Source organism: Rattus norvegicus, chromosome 9 (assembly GCF_021556685.1).
Source record: "Rattus norvegicus strain SHRSP/BbbUtx chromosome 9, alternate assembly SHRSP_T2T, whole genome shotgun sequence".
Taxonomy (NCBI): domain Eukaryota; kingdom Metazoa; phylum Chordata; class Mammalia; order Rodentia; family Muridae; genus Rattus; species Rattus norvegicus.
In genome coordinates this window covers 28191794-28210432 of record NC_141542.1, presented here as the reverse complement: position 1 = coordinate 28210432, position 18639 = coordinate 28191794, and the positions used below count along the sequence as shown (strand labels likewise).

At 49.5% G+C, this 18639-nt stretch overlaps 1 long non-coding RNA gene across 1 annotated transcript; it reads left to right on the top strand.

Annotated features, from left to right (window-relative positions):
* Window positions 1–312: 312 nt before the first annotated feature.
* LOC148003617 (uncharacterized) lies at window positions 313–17790 on the top strand. Its single transcript, XR_015629019.1, has 3 exons — window positions 313–436; window positions 13504–13826; window positions 14138–17790. It is a non-coding gene; the product is annotated as an uncharacterized LOC148003617 (long non-coding RNA).
* The last annotated feature ends 849 nt before the right edge of the window (window positions 17791–18639 follow it).

Genomic DNA, 18639 nt, shown 5'->3' with positions numbered 1-18639 from the left:
TCCCGTTCCAAGCCCACACCTTCCTTTCTCTGCCCCCCCACCCGGCAACCTGTCATAAATCTGTAACTCCGCAGTGTGTGGGGGATGTGGGGGTGAGGGGAAGAGGGGGAGGGAGCCTGGTAGAAACCTGCAGCCAAGCAAACCAACCTCAGCTAGTGAAAAGGGTGGTGATAAATCTCCGTCTATCAGGTTGTTGTAAGCACAAACATTGCCAAACAAGGGCCCAGCTGGCCTGCAGGCCCTCCTTCCTCCAGTGCACAGAGCTTTAAATGGGGATGGTTGCTTTATATATCTGTTTACCGCTGGGGTGCAGGGGGAAGGACTGAGGCCAGAGTTCTTAGCCAGGAAATGGGAGGCATGCTAGGTGAGAGCCTCCATTCTCTATACCCGAGCACAACCCTGCTGGCCCGACCCTGCCTCCGTTGTCCCTGTCCTGGTAAGTCCTCTCTGGTACAGTCCACTGGGTGCCGATAGAGGGGACAAGATGCTAGCCCTGTGCCCCAGCTAACTGATATTCAAGCCTCCATAGTAAGGCCTCAACTTACCCCAAAACATGTACTTCTGGTCGATGAGGCCCATTTCTCGCTCTTTTCGAAGTTCTTCACCCTGCTTGGGACTTTTCCTCCTTTCCCTCATCCCTCAGAAGCATCCCTGGCCTCAGCTTCCCCAAGAAGTCTTCCTTGCTGGTCTTCATGGATCTCCCTGAACACCAACCACTGGGAAAGCAGAACTGGGCAGGGAAGAGGTCTGGGCTCAGCTAGGCATCTCCATTCAGACCCGGGAGGTGAGCCTATGTCATAGTCTTACTCTGTACAAAAGGAAAAAGTAGGCCCGGCGGCGGAAGACATTTGTTGCCAAGTCTGACTCCCTGAATTTTTGTCCCGGCACATACATGGCAGGAAAAAACTGACTCCTGCAGGTTTCCTCTGACCTTCGCGTGTGTTCCACGGCCATCGTGTGTGCGCATGTGAGCAAATGCACGTGTAGGTGAATATATTATGAATGAACAAGTATGTATATTATTATTTATGTGTCCCTGTGTGGATGTGTGTGCAGGTGAGCAGGGTGCCCGTGGCGGCTGGAGTTACCTGCCGCCGTAAACTGCCTGAAGTGGTTGCTGAGAACTGAACGCAGATGACTTGGGAAGAGCGGCAAGTGCTCTTAACTGCCAAGCCGTCTCTCAGGCCCACCCAGACATTAAATAATAATGTCATTTGTTGTTGTTGCTGTCTTCCGAGACAGAGTTTCTCTGTAGCTTCGGCTGTCCTGGGACTCACTTCTGCTTCTGCTGGGATTAAAGGTGTCAGCCACCACTGCCTGAGCCTTTATTCTTGTGGTTGCTATGAGATATGAAGGGACACATCCTAAAAGGGCTGGGGGACAAACCTTTTTGACTTGTTCTGTTTTGTTTCTGAGATAGGGTCTTGCCACACAGCCTATCTGTGTTTTAACCTTTGACTCTTCTACCTGTGAGCTTCACCTCCACATCTGGCCACGCTTGTACAGTTGTTCCATTTGTTTGTGTTATGGGGGGGTTCTTTCTTTTTTCTTTTTAAGATTTATTCATTTATTATATATAAGTACACTCTCGCTGTCTTCAGACACACCAGAAGAGGGCATCAGATCTCATTACAGATGGTTGTGAGCCACCATGTGGTTGCTGGGAATTGAACTCAGGACCTCTGGAAGAGCAGTCTGTGCTCTTAACCACTGAGCCATCTCTCTAGCCCTCTTTCTTTTTTCTTTTGAAAGAGTCTCACTACGAATACATGGTGATCTGGAATTCATTATGTAGACCAGGATGGTCTCAAACTCACAGAAACTCACCTGCCTCAGCCTCCCCAGTGCTGTGTATGTTTATATCGTGACTCCTAAAAAAATTTTTTTTCGGGGTTGGGGATTTAGCTCAGTGGTAGAGGCTTGCCTAGCAAGCACAAGGCCCTGGGTTCGGTCCCCAACTCCGAAAAAAAAAAAAAAAGAAAAAAAAATTTTTTCTTTTAAATAGAAAGTCATACTATAGTTTTGTAGCCTGGAGCCTATGACAGTCTTCCTGCCTCAGCCTTCTGAGGCACGGATTATAGCTTTGCGTAACCGTTAAGCATGGCACTGGCTTTTCCTACTTGGCTCAGACCTGAGCAGGCCTGGCCCGGTTGTATTTTGTCCATCTGACACAAGCTAGAGTCATTTGGAAAGAGGGACTCCCAGTTGAGAAAATGCCTTGTGAAGGTTGGCCTGTAGCCAATCCTTAAGAATGATTGAAGTGGGAGGGAGCAGCCCACTATGGGCAGTGCCAACCCAAGGCAGGAAGTCCTAGGTTGTATAGGAAAAAGCAGGCTGAGCAAGCCAGAAGAAGCAAGCCAGTAAGCAGCACCCCTCCATGGCCTCTGCATCAGCTCCTGCCTCCAGGTGCTTTGAGTCCTGACCCAACTTCCTTTAATGATGGATTGTGACGTCAGAATGTAAGGTAAATAAACCCTTCCTTTGCCAAGTTGCTGCTTTACAATAGAAACCCTGAGACACCAGGAGAGCCTGCTTTCTGTCCCAGTCACCTGAGGCGCGCAACACTTGATGCTCATCCTAGCTCCTCTCAAAAACACTGTGACCTAAGCAGAGACGATGGAGAGTCCTGCCTAAGGTGAGGTCCAGAGTAGCTATGAGTATCACTTGGGTTCACACAGAGAAGGCAACCGCCTGCTTGTAGTAGTAGTACCCAGGTGGCCAAAAAGCTAACCTGGTCTACACAACTAGTTCCAGGCCAGTCTGGGCTACATAGTGAGACTATAACACACACACACACACACACACACACACACACACACACACACACACACACACAGAAAGGAGAGAGAGAGAGAGAGAGAGAGAGAGAGAAAGACCCAGCAGTGTGTACCCACCTTTAATCCTAGCACTTGGGAGGTTGAGGGAGGCAGATCTGAGTTTGGTCTACAGAGGGAGTTTCAGGACAGTCTGGACTACACACAGAATCCCGATCTTAACTACCTTACCCCCAAACAAACAAAACCCCCTGAATCGTGAGTTCAGGTTTTCTCAGTTCGTGACCTAAACCTTCTTCAGCACACGAATCATACAGTATCTGGTTTATGAGCAGCAGTGAGCTGGGGCACTCAGCAGAGCCTCACAGCACCCTGCCCGGAGCTGCCACCCCCAGGCCCTCTTCAGTTCACTCACAGCTGGCTTAGGTGGATATTCCCTGAGCCCCAGAACGGTCATCCCACTGTTCCTCAGTGCCATGGCCTCCCCAATGGGAGTCTTTCAGAGCTTACACAGGGGGAGCTGGGAAGAGCCAGGGATTTTAAAACTCAGAAACCCTCAACTTTCTGTTTTTGTTTTGGAGACAGGGTCTCACCAGGTAGCCCTTGCTGTCCTGGAGCTCACTATGTAGACCAGGTTGGGCTTAAATTCGTACTTCTGAGGACTGGGGTTAAAGGTCACAACCTAAGACTGTGTCTTTTACTTGTTTCACTTTTTTTGTTTTAAATCCGAGTATCTTGCCAGGTGGTGGTGGTACAGGCCTTTAATCCTGTGGAGGCAGGCAGATCCCTGAGTTTGGAGACAGTCTGATCTACAGAACAAGTCCAGGACAGCCAGGACTACACAGAGAAAGGCTGTCTCGAAACCCAAAACATCAAAAACAAGCAAACAAATACACGAAAGAACCAACAAAAACGAACAAACAAACAAACAAGCTAAACAAACAAAACCCAGCCCATCCAAATAAACAAACAAACAAGCAAAAAAATGGTCTCTTGTAATTCAGGATGGCCTTGAAGTTGCTTTGTAGCCCAGGCTGGCCCTGAGCCCCTGATCCTCTTCATTATCTCAAGTGGGTAAGGTTGCAGGTTCCTCCGCTATTCCTGGCCTGAGGTATAGGATTCTCACCTGAAGGTCTTACAGTTCAGAGCAATTCCATGAATAAGCTTTTCGAATCCAGGGGCTTGAGGACTGAATTCATAGGGTTAGAATATTTGCCTGAAGCATGAAGCCCAGAGTTCAAACCCCAGCACACACACAGCTCTACGTATCTGTAACCCCAGATGCTGTGGGGGAGACAGGTGATCACAGATGCTGTGGGAGGGACAGACACATCACTGGAGCTTGTTGCCTGCCAGTCTAGCTCCAGGCTTAGTGAGAGAAGAGACGGACAGAACAGGATACACATCTCCCTCCTCTGGCCACACACACACACACACACACACACACACACACACACACACACACTAAAAGCTTCTAAATTCCTTGGAAAGACATGTTGAATGGAATAGGTATATGTGCACGCACACAAACTGTTCCCAGAACTTCTAGCAAAACCCAAAGGACTCTGTGACCTAAGAAATGTAGATCTGCTGGGCGTGGTGGCACATGCCTTTGATCTCAGTTCTCAGGAGGCAGAGGGGCAGAGGGGCAGAGGGGCAGAGGGGCAGAGGGGCAGAGGGGCAGAGGGGCAGAGGGGCAGAGGGGGGCAGAGGGGCAGAGGGGCAGAGGGGCAGAGGGGCAGAGGGGCAGAGGGGCAGAGGGGCAGAGGGGCAGAGGGGCAGAGGGGCAGAGGGGCAGAGGGGCAGAGGGGCAGAGAGGCAGAGGCAGAGGCAGGCAGATCTCTGTGAGTTTGAGCCTAGCCTTGTTTATATAGTGAGTTCCAGGCCAGCCAGGACTACATAGTAAGTCTCCCTCTCTGTCCCTCTGTCTCTTTGTTTCCCTGTTTCTCTGTCTGTCTGTTAGTCTCTCTTTCTCTCTCTGTCTGTCTCTATCTGTCCTCCCTCTCTCTCTCTCTCTCTCTCTCTCTCTCTCTCTCTCTCTCTCTCTCTCTCTCTCTCCCCCTCCCTCCCTCCCTCCAAAAGAAAGAGATTTTTGAAATACAGAAGGGAGGGCAGGCCTCAGCTACATGTGTCTGTGTGGATGTTAGTTTGCCTTGCTACACAACCAGAAAAGCAGGCTGGCTCACCAGGAGACTCCCCCACAGCACACGGTCGAGTCTCCTTGTTCCCAAAGGCAAGATGTAGCCACATTTCCTGGGAAGGAGGGTGGACGTTTAGACGTTGAGGTCTACATCCATGAAGAGCAAACACAGACAAGAAGGAAAGAAGGATGGGGTTGGAGAGATAGCTCATTAGTTAAGAGCACTGACTGTTCTTCCTAGAGGTCCTGAGTTCAAATCCCAGCAACCACATGGTGGCTCACAACCATCTGTAATGGGATCTGATGCCCTCTTCTGGTGTGTCTGAAGACAGCTACAGTGTACTCACATACATAAAATAAATAAATCTTCAGAAGGAAAGAAGGAGCCGGGCCAAGCCTGACACGAAAGAAGCAGAACCTTAATACCAGAGTTACGAGGGTAGCAGGTCTCAGTACCCACCATTCCAGAGCTTGGGGTGCTGAGGCAGGATGATGAGGAGCTCAAGGCCAGCCTGGGCTACATAGAGAAACATCATCTTAAACAGTAAAGCAAAGTTGAGCTTGTGTGTACTAAAGCAGCTTGGTTTTAAGGGGTGGAATGAAAATAAAAGTCATGAACTACAGCGCTGCAGGTGTAGCTCAGTTGGGAGAGCATCTTCCTAGTGTTCAGGAAGCCACGGTGCTGAATAAACCCAACATGGCGGTGTGCACCTGTAACCCCAGCACTTGGGAAGCAGAGGCAGGAAGATCAGAAGTTCAAGGCTATGTTCACTACATTTTAAAGTTTGAAGACAGCCTACATTGTATAAGACTTAGGCTTTTTTAAAAAAAAGATTTATTTGTTATATATGAGCACACTGTCACTGTCTTCATACACACCAGAAGAGGGCATCGGATCCCATTACAGATGGTTGTGAGCCACCATGTGGTTGCTGGGATTTGAACTCAGGACCTTGGGAAGAGCAGTCAGTGCTCTTAACCGATGAGTCATCTCTCCAGCTTTTTAAAGACTTAATCTTTAAAAAAAAATCATGTTGTGATATGGTAAAGATGAAAGAGATGACTGAGTGAAAACAGGCACACGTATATCAAATATATGAGATATCTCTATTTCTACCTCTGTCTGTCTATCTATCTATCTATCTATCTATCTATCTATCTACCATCTATGTCTGTCTATCTATACCTGTCTGTCTATCTATCTATCTATCTATCTATCTATCTATCTATCTATCTACCATCTATGTCTATCTATACCTATCTATCTATCTATCTATCTATCTATCTATCTATCTATCTACCATCTATGTCTGTCTATCTATACCTGTCTGTCTATCTATCTATCTATCTATCTATCTATCTATCTACCATCTATGTCTGTCTATCTATACCTGTCTATCTATCTATCTATCTATCTATCTACCATCTATGTCTATCTATATCTATCTATCTATCTATCTATCTATCTACCATCTATGTCTGTCTATCTATACCTGTCTGTCTATCTATCTATCTATCTATCTATCTATCTATCTATCTATCATCTATCTATGTCTGTCTATCTATACCTGTCTGTCTATCTATCTATCTATCTACCATCTATGTCTATCTATACCTATCTATCTATCATCTATCTATGTCTGTCTATATATACCTGTCTATCTATCTATCATCTATCTATCTATCTATCTATCTATCTATCTATCTATCTATCTATCTATGCAGCTGGCTGGACCCTCATAATGTCCCAGCGAGGACTCCCATGTTCACTGAATTCAGCTTCAACTACAAGACCAGGGATCATTTTTATGTGTGTGTGGCATGCATAAGTCCGTGCACCGGTCTGTGTATATATGGAAGCCAGAGGGCGAAGCCCATGTCTTTCTCTATTGCTCTCCACTCTTTCTTTCTTAATAGTTAGTCAACTTATGTGTATGGTGTTCAGCCTGCATCTGTGTCTGCACCACATCCATGCTGGATGCCAGTGGAGGTCAGAAGAGGGTATCAGATCCCCTGGACCTGGAGTTACAGATGGTTGTGAGCTACCATGTGGGCGCTGGGAACTGAGCCAGAGTCCTCTGCAAGAGCAGCCCCCACCTTAACCTTAACATTTTCATCTTTGATACTGAACTAGCCACTCACTGTTTTGATACCATGGACTAACAAGCAAGTCCCTGGGACCTGCTTGTCTCTAGCCTGCCCTGGAGTTCTAGGTGTGTGTGTGCGCGCGCACACACACACACACACACACACACACACACACACACACACACCATGCCCAGCTGTTGTGTGGGGATTTAAACTCAAATCTTCATACTTGTGCAGCAAGGACTTTACCCTCTGAGCCATCCCTCTAGTCCACAATTCAGGACACGAAGAACACCCCAGTTGTCTAAAATCAGGTAACTGGCATTCAAGGACTTTGCAATTTCCTCCCAGCAGCAGATGGGTATTTACCAGGTCTCAGCTGGAGTAACTGTTACTGGCATTTCTGTAGAGCTTTGCTTCTTCTTAAAAACAAACTTATATTTATTTCTATTATTATTATTATTATTATTATTATTATTATTTGTGTGTGTGTGTGTGTGTGTACATACATAGCAGTTATGTAGAGGTCAGAGAATAACTTTGTGAAGTGGGTGCTTTCTTTCCACATTAACTCTGATTCCTGGAATTGAACTCAGGTTATCAGGTTTGCCTGGCAAAGGTCTTCATCCCCTAACTCATCTCATCTGACCATTTTTCATATATATATATATATATATATTCATATATATGTGAAACATCTATATGAAATATCTATCATTCATGTATGTATGTATGTATGTATGTATGTATCTATCTATCTATCTATCTATCTATCTATCTATCTATCTATCTCCAAATGTCCACACTCCCCAGCTGGCAGGATCTCCCTGGAGGCCAGCACCTAGGAGGACGTACTGAGGATGTAAAAACATAAAGAGTGGAGAGCAATAGGGAAGACACCGGCTTCCCCCTCTGGCCTCCATATATACCCATACCTGTGCACGGACGTATGTGTGCCACACACACATAAAAGTGACCCCTGGTTTTGTAGTTGAAGCTGAATTCAGTGAACACGGGAGTCCTCACTGGGACATTATGAGGGTCCAGCCAGCTGGTGCAAACAGAAACGCTGATCTCAGAACACCTACGAAGCAAGAAGTTTCTGTTTCTTTGTTTCTGTTTTTTTTTAACACTTTGTAGATTTGTTTTTGAAACAAAGTCTCAGTGTTAGACTGGCCTAAAATGTACTAAAGAAGGGTGACCTTGAACCCCTGATCCCTCCACTTCGCAAGCGCAGGATTGAACCCAAAGAGCTTTCAGTAGGCTAGGCAAGCTCTCTACCGACTGTGCTATACTCCCGGGGCTCCAACAGTTTCTAAAGTTTAGTTTGTTGACTTCCGGTCTGTCTGTGCATCTTTTATCTTTACTAAAAATGTCAACCACGCTGGATAAGCATATGCGGGTCATGCTTACAGCTGTGCCCCAAGGCCTGACGCAATGTGTGTCCGATATTTATTCCACGAGTCAGTGAAAACTCAAAAGCCTGTCTGCAAGGGTTGGAAAGCTCGCTGACATCGTGAGAACCGCTCCTCAGTTTGGATTGTCCCCAAGGAGGACCCGGAGCTGTGCCAAGAGTCCTGTTGGGGGTCGAGAGAGTTAGCCTCTAGTTCTTTTTGCTGTCCAACTGTCTTGCTGTGTGCTTCCCCAGATCGTGGGAGATGAGTGAGCACAGGGCTTTCCCCGTAGATGCTGGTTTCCCGGGAGTTCCTGCCAGCTGGGGAGTGTAGGGATTTGGGGATAATTCAGCCACTTAATTAATGAAGAGGAAGGGGAAGAGAAAGGCAGGGGAGGGACGCAATCCCGGAAGAAAAAGTCACCCTGGCTGGCCAGCTGCCCCAGCCACTCCCTTCTCTGTATGCCCCGCCAGTTCCCGCCGCCGCCACTGACTTTCTGACTTCTTAACTTGTCAGCAAATCCCAGAGTTAAAAATGCACACGCACCCCGGCCAGCCGCCAGCAGGCCCGTCTGGCCGCGGCTCCAGATGTGGGGCCACCGCGCGGGCTGCCCGCCCCGCCGCGCAGACTAAACAATCGGCCTTGGCCGTGAGCGCAGCGCAATTCCAGATGCCGCGTCGCCCGCGCCGAGCGCTAATTGGGCCGCGGGCGCGAGGCTCTGTCAGCGCCAGCATGGCCCTGCCCGGGGCGGCCTTGGCACGACGCCGGCCCGCTGGGCTACCTAGGGCGGGGGCGGAGTGGGGAGACTGATCAAAATCGGGGGGGGGGTGTAGAGGGACAGAGACTTGGGTAGCAGACAGACACACACACACAGATACACACAGGCAGACAGACACACAGACACACAGGTAGACAGACAGACATATAGTTAGGCAGACAAACACAGACACACACACACACCACACGCTGACCTCACAGTTTCGAAGATCAAGAACAGATTCAGGAAGGGTCAGAGACAGCCTCGGAAAGGTTTAGCTACTGAGACAGGGAGAACCTCCCTGCCTGGATGCAGAGACAAGGGAGGCAAATATAACAAGCGGAATGACCCACGATCCAAAGGGACACCAAGAGTGCAGATGGACAGCAATGTGGCGGGTGGCCAGCGGCGGACCTTAATAGGTGTCCATCCTTTTGTTCCATGGTCCCCTTTTCCCACATTTTTACTCTTTCTAATTTTCCCGGGCCCTGGGACTGTGTGCCAGCACGGTGACTTAGGCCTATTCTGGCTGGATGAAGGCAAGGCCCTGGTCCCCACCCGAAACTGAAATGTGGACATTTCACCCCCAAACACGAGCTGGGAAACACCTTAGACACTGTGCTGATGAGACTGCTCTGAGGCAGAGGGATGTCCCAAATGACTCCTAGCTCACTTCCACCAGGCAGCCACACAGTCGGGGCCCCTCCTTTCCTATGAGCTGGGAAGCGGGTATCCCACCAGGTCCTAAATTAGGGGATGACCTGCTGGTAGTGGCCCGGGGCAGGGAAGCCCACTGGGGACCACCCGTGGGAGCCGGGAACTGGCCGTCCCGCCCCCGCTGGCGGCCCTGGCAGCCCAGGGGGCGAGCGCCGAGGGCAGTGCGGCGGCTGGGGCGGCTCTCGGAGGCCCCTCTCTGACAATCTTTCCTTTGTTTGTTTTCTTAAATCTGGGAGGCCCGAATTCCTGCCGGATTCCGTAGGTTTCACTCAGGAAGGAGGCGCCCCCATCCCCCTCACGCCGGGCAGGGGCTGCGCCGGGGGAATGGCAGGTTCTTCCCGGAGGAAGGAGGCTCCCAGCCCCGCGGCCCGGGCAGACGGAATCCCGGGCGCCCTGCCCGCGCGTGCCACCACGCAGCCCCAACCGAGGGCCCGGAACATCGGGGCGGGGGGGAAAGCAAGCCAAGATCGCTTAAACACACACACACACACACACACACACACACACACACACACACACACACAGGAACGGTACTCCATCCCAGACTCATCCCACACCCTTCCACCACCCCCCCCCCCCCCCCCCCGTCCCTCTCATATTTTGGTCTCCAAACTTGAGCCTCATTAATTTCCAAAAAAAATTTCCCCCAATAAAAGGCAAACATGGAAAGAAAAACAAACTATTAGAAAACAGAGGAGGGCGGAAATGTTATTTAAAAGGTTACCAGACCACATCATTTTCCAGTGATATTATATACTCCCAACAGTATCCAAAATATATATGGGATCTGGGCCAAGAATGAAAAAAAAAAAAAAACCATAAAAACCCCTCACTTAGACACAACATCTGGACCGGAGAGCGAACAAACCCTCCATTTATCACACTTAATCCTCCATAGAAGTAATCGACGGTTGACTTCTGTTTTGCTAATTTAGCTGCTTTCAAGCGCTCGCCCAGTCCAGACTGGGAATTCGGTGTCACTTGTGGAGGGCCCAGCCCTGCCCTGCTCCCGACCGTGTTAACTCCCTCCTTCGCAGAGGGGAGGGGAAAAGAAACCATTAAAGAACAACGTTTTATGAATTCTCTTCACTACCGCCCACTCAGGTCAATGAAATCCTTGCCTCTGCCCTGGATTTGTCCCTCAGCACCCTGACACCCACGTCCTTGCGGGCCACGCCCCTCTCCTGCGCAGGCTCGGTGGAGAGATGGAAGGCAGTCTGTCCCAAAAGCCACCATCCTGGTGAGCTTGTCCCTCTTCCAAGCGTTGCCAGCTACCTACCTGGGCAGTGCTTGCTGACCTGGCATCTGGACCCTTGGGCCAGCTGGGAGAGGGCAGAGCAGGGTTGTGTGCCTGGAGGGAGCCTCTGTTCCCTGGAAGTGAAAGAGAGACAGGAGATCTTGAGGTGGCTGGCTGCCCTGGGCCTTCAGCCGGGTATAGAGACAATGGGAACTTGTGAGAGTACCAGCCAGTGAGAGTGTATCATTTGGGGATTAGTCAGTGAATCCCTGGGACCCTGGCCCAGTCGGGCTGGTGCCAGAGGCAGGGCTGGCCTCCAGCACGGACCTCCTTCCTTTCTCGTAACCTTTCCTAAGGCCTCTTGGTTCTTTGCTGCTCTTCCTGGCCACCTCTCAGCCTCTACAAGGACTCTCGATTTTGGAGCTCAAGACAAAGCCTTTTGGTGGGACTTTTCTCAGCTGGTGGGAGCGTGGAGCGCTAAGAGTGGCTAGCTGAAGTTCTGTTTTCCAGCATCTGCTGAGAGGAGACAGAGACCGTGTGTTAACTCTAACTGCCCCCTTTCAATCTCTCTCTGAGTCCTGCCAGAGTCCTGGCAGAGCAAAGTCTTCACGGCTTTGCACGGCTGAGCAGACTCTGCCATGCACACTCAGAACACCAGGACCTTCTGGGCATGGTGGCTGGCGCCTTTAAGATTTAATTTTATCTTTAATTATTGGGGGTGGGGAGGGTGCTGTGCATTGTGCATGTGAGCAGCTCTTGATGCTTTCCAGAAGATTCCAGTTCAGTTCCCAGCACTCATCTTGGGGCCCCTGTAACGCCAAGGGATCTGACGCCCTCTTCTGGCCTCTGAGGGCACCTGCACCCATGTGCTCAGCCCCGTATGTTTTCACATAATTAAAAATAGATCTTTTTAAAAAGAGAGATAGAGGTCTGGAGAGACCGCTCAGCAGTTAAGAGTACTAACTGCTCTTCCAGAGGTCCTGAGTTCAATTCCCAGCAACTACAGGATCCGATGCCCTCTTTCTGGTGTGTCTAAAGACGGCTGCAGTGTATTTGTATACATAAAAGAAGTAATTCTTTAAAAAGAGAGAGAGAGAAGGATAGAGATAAGACTAGGTAAAATAGGAAGTCCATCAAGCCTTGCCTTGAAGTGACACAGGGTACAGGATTGTACATTACAATCCTGGGTCTTCCCTTGACTCCTGACTTGAGCAGGCATGAGAGATATGTCCTATTACTCCTATTAGCTCCTGTATGCCTAGAACAATGCTGCTCCCTACCCCCTCCCCCAAGCCTTTTTTTTTTTTTACAGCCCAACAACAACAACAACAAAAAAAAAAAAAAACCCTAAGAAATGTCTTTTGGCCCAAAGCCACCATTCTGTGACTTGCTGTGTGTCCTTGCCAAGATGGACTCCCCCTTTGGGCCTTGAACAGGATCCTGATAAGTTGGACAGACTCTCTTGCAGTTTCTGGGGGATGGACGCATCTGCCTTTGCCTTCCCCCACAAGTCCCTGCTGGAACCCTCACGTCTCCTTAACACTTTCTATTCTCCCTAATTCATCTTTTGTGGCTTTTCTCTGGGAGGGTGCTTCTTTCTTCTCTTATATCTCCCTCTTTCTCACCGTCTTCAGCCACAGGTCCAGTGAGGGAGCGTGTGTGGACAGACAGCACACTGAACTTCCCACACGGCAGCTTGTCCATAAACACAGCCCGACCCCGGGGAAGCTGACCCTCTCCATCTGCTTTCTTACAGGGGGGTCTGTCTCCAAAGACCTTCCTGATGCCCTGACCTTTGACCTCTGACCTCTGGCCTCTGGGAGAGCGAGAGAATGGCATCCCAGCTGGATGGAGAGAGTGCCTTATATGGGTTTCCAGTCCCAGGAGAGCAGTGGGCTCTGCATTCTCACATTCCCCATTCCAGACTCAGGCAAAGCGACAAGAAGGGAAGCCCCCTTATAAGCCAGCTGGTACTCAGCCACTCAGCTCCTTCTCAATGCCATCTGCACTTCAGAAGCTTCCAGAAGCCCTTCCTAGAGCTCTGGGTGCCTGGAGGTTGTCACTGTTAACCAGGGTGTCCTTTAAATCACTCAGCCATGTCTAGAGAACCTATTGGATATCTTGTTGGAGTAGAGAGTTTGGCACGGAAACAAAGGCTGGGTGGGGGTATCCTCAAGGAAGACACCCTCCCACATACACATAGATACCAAGCCCGGGGCTCCTGGACAGTGTGCTTGGCAATGCCTGTGCGTGGGCCTGTTTGGAGTGCTACCTGAGAGGAGGCCGGCCCCTAGGGGCAGGTAAACCGGATGCTGTGTGCTGTATGTGGTGGAGGGGGGAGGGGACTCGGGGCCAGAATAGGCCATTGTGCTCAGGTCTCACCTCTGAACTCCTAGATGCCAGGTTTCCCTACTCAACCTCCTCTCCAGCTGAACTGCGCAGATATCAAGACATATGGAAGGTGCACTCATAAACAAAGGCTGTGAGGAAGGTGACTGTCATCTGCACTCGGACCCCTTCTGCTCTGAAATAGACCACAACAGACTGAGGTGCTAAATGACTCAGCCAGGAGGGGACAGAAGAGGGAGCATCCGGCTTCTGGTGTGTGCTTGAGGAGGCTCTTACCAAGGAGGTGACAAGGTCCTGGCCTCAGTCCAGCCACCAGCCAGCTGTGTCTGCTCTAACCCTCAGTGTACACCTCTGCACAATGCGGTGAGAGGTGAGAATGACGCCCTACCCCTTCTAGCTTATGGTGGGCATGTGTGTGGGGGGGGGACAGAGTGTGCCTGCTGCCAGGGTGGACACAGGCAGGTCAGCTGACTCTACTTTGGCTGTCATTTACTTAGAAGCCGGACAAGGTGAAGTAGGTTCACCCTGTGTCAGATGTGAACAAAGTCAGTGTCTGTTTGTGAAGGACAAGAGAGCCATCCCAGGACAGGACTTACAGCCTGGGCATCTTTCATTCCTTTGCTCAGTCCTTTCACGATTTTTCTTTGTCTTTGTCCTTTTTTTTTTTTTTTTTTTTTAAAGACAGAGTTTCAGGCCAAGTGATGGTGGCGCACATCCTGAATCCTACTCTCGGGAGGCAGAGGACAACCTGATCTACAGACACAGAGCTCCAGGACACCAGGGTCACACAGAAAAACTGATCTTGGAGGGAAAAAGGAAAAAGATAGAAAGACGAACAGACAGACAGACAGACAGACAGACAGACAGACAGGGTTTCACTGTGTAATCTTAGCAGGCTGGCTGGGAACTTGTTATGTAGATCAGGCTGACCTCAAAGCGACAGAGATCGGCCTCCTGAGTATTTTGCCATTTTTATCTCTTATGCTTGGTGCTTTGAGACTTCAGCCCTTGAAAATGAGCAAGCCGTAGGGACTGGAGAGATGGCTTAGCGGTTAAGGGCACTGTGTGCTCTCTCAGAGGACTTAGGTTCACTTCTGGGTACCTGTGTGGCAGTTTACAGCCACCTGTAGCTCCAACTCCAGGGAATCTGATGCCCTCTTCTGGCCACTGTGGACATTGCTTGCACATGGTACACATACATGCAGGCAGGCACTCACCATAGACATTAGTGTGTGTAGCTGAGAGTGTCTTGCACACACACGAGCACACACATAAGCATGCACACACACATATGCGCACACACACATATGCATACACACGCATGCACACACAAACATGCATACACACTCACACATGCGCACACACACTCATACACATGCACACACACATGCTCACACACATGCACATGCACAAGCATGCACACACACACTCACACATGCACACACGTGCATACACACACACACCAGCAACAGTATATCACAAGAGTTAATTTTTATTCAGTACTTACTATGAACCGGAAATAATTCCAAACACTCTTTTTAAAAAATTCTTTTTTTCCCATAATATTTTTATTGATTTGGAAATTTCACATCATGAACCCTGAGCATACTCACCTTCCAGTCTTCCCAAGTCTCTCCTGCGCCCCCTCCCCCCATAAAAAACACAAGTCCAATTTGTGCTGCCCCCATACACTCACGGGAGCATGGTCAACCTTCACTGGCGAGCCCCCAGCAAAGAAAACTGAGTCCTTCCCCACCTGCACCCCTCCAGAAGCCATCAACTGTGGAGAGCCACCCCTGCATTCCACTCACAGTTCCTTCGAGTTCTCTTAGATGGCATCTTGTTTAGGCTGCTACTTCTCTGGGGGAGTGGGGCTGTGGGGGAGAGGGATTGCCACAGAAGCCCTTCTATGTCCCCCTTTCTCAATGAGTCTGCGGTCATCAATACCATGGCAAAAGTAGCTTCCTTGTCCTTTATAGCAGCGGGAGGAAGTGATCCTGGACTTATATGTGGTTACTGGCGACAGCATGGACCGTGAACATCCACATGGCCTCTAATGTCAGCAAATGCCTCAGACCTCAGCATGGTCTCTGGTAGCGGGCGGCATAGACCGCCGACGTCAATATGGGCCTCTGCACCGAATGGGCTAGGGACACCATAGGAACCTTCAGCACAGCATAGACAAGGACATCAACATGGCCTCAGAGGGCAGGACAGGACATTCACATCAACAAGGCTCTCAGCAGCAGCATGGCCTATAAACAGCGTGACTTCAAGCAGTAGGAGAGACCCCAGAAATCCACATAGCCTTCGGTGGTAACACGGACCATGGACATTGACAGACATCAACACAGACCCTGGCTGTGATGGGACCATGAACCTAGACATGACCCTCAGCATAAACCATGAGCTTCTGCATGACCGTCAGTCAAACACTGTTTTAAAAATGTTTACTGTTGGTTGGGGATTTAGCTCAGTGGTAGAGCGCTTGCCTAGGAAGCGCAAGGCCCTGGGTTCGGTCCCCAGCTCCGAAAAAAAAGAACCAAAAAAAAAATGTTTACTGTTATCAATATATGTGGGTATAGGGGTATAGACCTGCTGAGGCCAGATATGTGGGATTCCTTGGAGCTGGAGTCACGGGGAGCCATGAGCTGCATGATGTGCTTGCTGGGAACCAAACTCGGGTCTTCTCCAAGAGAAGTGTGTGCTCTCAACCTCTGAGCCATCTCTGCAATCCTGATTTCAAGCACTTTCTGTGCATTCATTCTTGGAACCTTTTTCATTTCCTAGAGGAAGAAACTGAAGTTCAGAGAAGACATATACATCATTGCCTAAAATCACACAGCTAGTAACAGTGCCAGGGTTCAAGCTGACAGTCTGACTGCAGCCTGGGCTCTGGGGGAGGGCACAGTTTGCACAGCCTGGGCTCTTGGGGTACAGTATGCCCAGCCTGGGTGAGCCTGTGCTACCTAGGGCAGGAGGCAGAGAAGACAAGGCTGGGTTCAGTTCTGCACTGGTGGAGGAGTTTGGGATCAGCTACTTCCCCAGCTTGCCCAGAGCGGAAGAGTGAAGCCCGACTGGACAGTTTTGTAGTCTCTTAGAAAAGGGGGTCAGGGGCCAGGCCTAGTGATATGAGCATGTAATCACAGTTATTCAGAAACTGAGGCTGGAAGAATCAAGTTCGAGGCCCGCTGGAGCAGTTTAGTGAGAGAGACACCTGTCTCAGAGTAAAAAGAGGGTTGGGAGTCAAGCTCAGTGACAGAGGGCTTAGCGTGTGTGAGGCCCCAGCTTCTATCCCGGTACTGAGGCTATGGGAGGAGGGTGGCTGAGACTTGGTGGCTAGCTGGGGCTGCGAAGTAGGTTCCAGGCTGGTGTGAGGTAGTATCAGTCTCTCCTCAAGACACATATTCATTCATGTTCTCTCCCCCTCTCCCTCTCCCCACCTATCTTTCTTCAGGGCATGAAGCTAAGTCTGCCCCTTAAAGATGGGGGACAGCTGGCTTGGATAGGTCCTCGGTCTCCCCATCTGCCCAATGTCTTTCCAGCCCAAAGCCCTGTGCTAGAGACCCTCGGGAGGTCATGGCAGAAGGTGACATCTACCAAACAGAACTTGAACCTTCTGGACCCCAGCGCTTCTCTCAGTCTCCTGATTCCTCGTCTGTCTGCTATGAGCCAGGAGCCAGGTGCCAGGTGATATAAAGTAGAAATGGGAGATCACAGACAACCAAGGAAGAAGGGAGGTGAACCTGAGCGGTGATAGACTCAGGTGCTTAGACTGCGTGCGTGCGCATGCGCGCGGAAGCTGTGTGCAGTGTCTTCAGAGGCCAGAAGAGGGCGTCAGAGTTCCATAACTGGGGTTACAGTTGTGAGCCGCTGTGTGGGTGCTGGGAACCAAAGTCTGAAATAACAGCAGCTCCTTTAACCGCTGAGCCAATTCAGACGTCAAATTTGCTTTGTGGCTGACGACGATCTTGAACTCTCGGCCTTCTTGTCTCTGTTTCTAGGAACTGGGCTTACAGGAGTACACCACCACGCCCAGCCCCATGCTTCAAGTTTGTCTGAGATTTGAGAGGGAAAAAATTAGTGACATATTTATATTATATTTATTTTGAGATATAAAATCTTAAAACTTCTTTTTTTGTGCTGGGTAGTGGTGGTGCACATCTTTAATCTCAGCCCTTGGGAGGCAATGGTAGGTGGGTCTCTGGGTTTGAGGCCAGCTTGGTCTACAGAGGGAGTTCCAGGACAGCCAGTGTTGTTACACAGAAAAGCCTTGTCTCAGAAAACCAACAAACAAACAAATGAAACTTTCTTTTTAAATAAAATGGTATTTTAAAATATACTTTTAATTTATGAAATATCTGATTATTTTTCTTGAAATTAAAGGTTCATAGGCTTCTAAGATAAACTATCAGATGCAGGAGCTGGAGAGATGGCTTAGTGGTTGAATATATCGGTTGCTCTTACAGAGGACCCACCACCCTCATGGTGGTTCTCACAACTTGCTAACTCCAGTTTCAGGTGATGCAGCGCCATCTTCTTTGCTGCCTGTGTATGAGGCACATAAACTCATCCATGCACACACATATAAATCAACTCATTAAGCAGAGATATAAGACACAGAGGTTGGCGATAGCCCAGTGGTAGAGTGCTTAGCTAGCCCATGTGAAATTTTGGGACGGATCCTCAGTAGTGACACACACACACACACACACACACACACACACACACACACACACAAACACACATGCATACACACATACACACACATACACGCACACAAACACACACACATGCACACAAACACACATACACACATACACGCACACAAACACACACATACACACATTCACACAAACACACACACACTCACACAAACACACGCACACAAACACACACACACGCACGCACGCACGCACGCACGCACGCACGCACACACGCATGCACGCTGCATACGATGCTTGGGATTAGCTGGTATGACAGCCCATTATTGTAATGTCAGTGCTAAGAAGTCTCAGGAAGGGAGAGCTGGATAAACTACCTGGGTAAGACCCTGTCTCAAAACAAAATCAGAGTCAGGTCTCATGGTGCACACCTTTATTCTCAGCCCTCAGAAGGCAGAGGAAGGTGGATCTCTGTGAGTTCAAGGCTAATCTGGTCTGAGTTTCAAGTTCCAGGGCAGC